The sequence below is a fragment of the Penaeus monodon genome, chromosome 4 (genome assembly GCF_015228065.2).
Source record: "Penaeus monodon isolate SGIC_2016 chromosome 4, NSTDA_Pmon_1, whole genome shotgun sequence".
NCBI classification, from domain to species: domain Eukaryota; kingdom Metazoa; phylum Arthropoda; class Malacostraca; order Decapoda; family Penaeidae; genus Penaeus; species Penaeus monodon.
This window is the reverse complement of record NC_051389.1, coordinates 52,878,983-52,882,691: the sequence shown is the minus strand read 5'-3', so window position 1 is coordinate 52,882,691 and position 3,709 is coordinate 52,878,983.

Here is a 3,709-nt window from a genome sequence, read left to right as displayed (position 1 = left end):
TCATCTGGGGATGCCCAAAGTCAAATAGAAGTGATTTTGTGCGTGTTAGCTATACTAGATTTCTGCTTATTGTCATGGTTATCTAGGTTATTACTGCTGGTATCAAAACCTATTTTTTATGTGAAGAAAATTTTTAAAAATATTGTAAACAACATCTGAAATCGCCAGTAAATGGCACTTGATGTGCAGATAATAAAATTCTTTCTTTCTCTCGTTCTCTCTCACTACTCATAAATCTGTTTCTAGCCACACACACTTAAATATGTATGTGGGTTTATGTTTATCACATCCATCTAATAATATCCTTATATTTATGCCAAAAAAAAATTTAGATCCTTTCAATAACCACTTATCATTTAGCTTATCTTTGCCTCCTATGAAATTCCATATCATATAAAACAGGTACACTGATTTCCACACACGGACTCCATTCTGTCACACAGTAATACCAAAACAACTGATCATGGCGAAGTAAAAAAAAATAAGATACTACAAATTATTTTGTAAGAAAAAAAAAACAGTAAAATTTAACGGTTGTGAGAAAATTTCTTTATCCGCAAGCCTATACCCCATACTGAATCATGGTCCCCATGATAAAACTAGAATTATGCTGGCAGTAGTGGAATGAAAAAAGTTTGGAAGAAAACTTGATATAAGGCTAAGTGAAAACATAATGAATGTGTATTAAATATATATATATATATATATATATATATATATATATATATATATATATATATATATATATGTGTGTGTGTGTGTAATTATAATTAGGTCCCAGAAAATGAGGATCTCTGGCTCCTGGTACCAGCGCTCCAACCCACTTCGCTGGACTTGGTACAGCGATACGGGTACAGTGGCCAAGGAGATCGACCACATTCTTGTTAGCACGCGATGGAGGACCCTCCAGAACTGCAGGGTTTACCGGAGTGCCGAGTTCTGTGGCACCAACCATAGGCTGGTTGTGGCTACCCTGCGGGTCCACTTCAAAACTCCCCGTCCCTCCAGTGGCCATCCTAAGATGTTTCACCTGGACAGACTAAGGGAGGAGGAGTGTGCTCGTGGGTTCACCATGGCAATCTCTGACCGATTCACAGAACTCAACAACCTGACGGACCCAGTTGCTCTGTGGGAGCTCTTCAAGCGCGTAACACAGGAGTCCATTGGCGTACACCCGAGGGCAAGGCATAATTCCCTCTCCCTGGAGACATTAGAGGCCACTGAAGCGTGTCGCAAGGCTCGGCTGAATGGGAATCAAGTCTTGCGTCGTTCCATGGTGCGTAGGGCTCGGACACTGCTGAGAAGGGACAAGGAACAGTTCATTAGGAATCTTGCTGAGGAGGTCGAAGGCCATTTCTTGGTAAATGACCTTCGCCCTGCCTACCAAGCCTTGAGAAAACTGAACTCTAAGCCCTCCTCACAGATGACTGCAGTCCGATCAGCGGATGGACGGATCATCTCAGATCATGTTGGGGTTCGTGAACGTTGGGCTGGGTATTTTGAACAGTTGTACCAGGTAGACCCTCCAACAGTTAGCTTGGATGCAAGCGATGTCTCAGTGCCTGTGCAAGACCCACCCATCAGCGAGGAACCTCCTACCCTAACTGGAGTTGGCGATTGCCAAGCTGAAGAGTGGGAAAAAGCTGCAGGCACATGTGATATCCCTGCTGAACTGCTAAAGGCTGGGGGTGAACCTATGGCACGGGGCCTGCATACAGTCCTGACTGCCATCTGGCAGTCTGGTACCATTCCCCCTGACCTGCTGAGGGGAGTGGTCATCCCTCTCTGGAAGGGGAAAGGGGATCGTTGGGATTGTAGCTACTACCGTGGCATTACACTGCTCAGCATACCAAGCAAGGTTCTCGCTCACATTCTTCTGAAATGGATCCACAAACACCTACTGAGGCATCAGAGACCGGAGCAGTCTGGATTTACTCCTGGCAAGTCCACAATAGACCGTATACTAGCGCTTCGAATAATTGTGGAACGCCGTCGTGAGTTTGGTTGTGGGTTGCTTGCAGCCTACATCGACCTCAAGAAGTCATTTGACTCGGTGCATCGGGAATCGCTATGGGAGATCCTGAAGCTCAGGGGAATTCCGACACGGATTATTGGCCTGATAGCAAGCCTCTATACTGGTACTGAAAGTGCTGTGAAGTGTGGTGGGGGTATGTCGAACTTCTTCCCTGTTAATTCAGGGGAAAGGCAAGGCTGTGTCCTTGCACCAACACTTTTCAACACCTATATGGACTGGATAATGGGCAGAGCTTCTAGCCAAAGTCAGTGTGGAGCAACACTAGGCAATAGGCGGCTCTTGATGCATTTAGCAATGAGGCAAAGCCCCTAGGCCTAGAGGTCTCCTGGACCAAGACAAAGATTCAGGACTTTGGGGGCCTGTTAGGGGAACCCGTTCAGTCGATCCATGCTTGCGGCGAGGACGTTGAAGTTACAGAAAGTTTTACATACCTAGGTAGCGTAGTCCATATCTCTGGGTTGTCAGACCAGGAAGTCAATAGACGGAGTGCTCTGGCAACAGGAGCCATGAACTCGATCAACAAGAGCGTTTGGAGATGTCGGTACCTATGCAGAAGGACCAAGCTGCGTGTCTTCAAGGCCCTGACACTGCCAGTTTTGCTCTATGGAAGCGAAACCTGGACGCTATCCAGTGTCTTGGAGTCTCGCCTTGATGCCTTTTGTAACAAGTCCCTTCGCCGGATCATGGGGTATAGTTGGCAGGACCACGTCTCCAACCGGCGGTTACACCGTGAGACTGGCATGGGACCTATTACTTGCATAATCTGGGATCGCCAACTCAGGCTATATGGCCACCTAGCTCGTCTCCCTGTGGACGACCCTGCCCACCAGGTTGTCTCTCTGCGAGACAACCCTGGGTGGAGGGACGAACTAGGAGATCATGGCTTGGGCAGCTCGACGAGACTTGTCGCGAGGAATTGGAGATGGGCCATTGGCCTGCCTGGAGACTCGCCTCGAGGGATCCTCGTGGCTGGAAGCGAAGGGTGGATGCGGCCATGCGCCCCCGTCGGCGTTAGCCCCTTGATGATGATGATGATATAATTATCATTGGGTTACACTACTCAATAAAAAAAGAAAAAAAATCTTGCAAGTACAGTATATCGAAAATACGCAAGCGGCTGAACGAAGTGATCCCAAGATTTTGTTTGTTTGGGAGTTTGAGGTTAACAGTATTATTTCGATATTTTAATATGAATTTAAATCTCACATGTAGTGTGTACTTATGTTAGTAGATATAAATTGAGGAGTAAAAAAGAAGAAAAAAAGAATATATACATACATATATATATATATATATATATATATATATATATATATATATATATATATATATATATATATATATATATAATGAAGACATCACTCAACTATGCAAACAACCTCCTCTTTCTACAGAAGAGTCATTACCAGTCATTTACCAGTTAAGAAGATCGTTCTAAAATGCCAGATCATTCGAATGCAATTGACAACAGACAGATAATTAACGATTTTGACGAAGTTTCGTTTCCTGTACTTATTTTGACTTTCATGTAACCAAGAAAATGAGCCAAGGAAAGTGTCCGAGAGAAAAATGAGATTGTTCCTCCTCATCCTAGTCGTGATTTGTTTACATTCTTCAAGACAAGCACAAGGCGCAAGCAGACATTTTCTGTGAGAAGCATTGAAACCGGTGTTG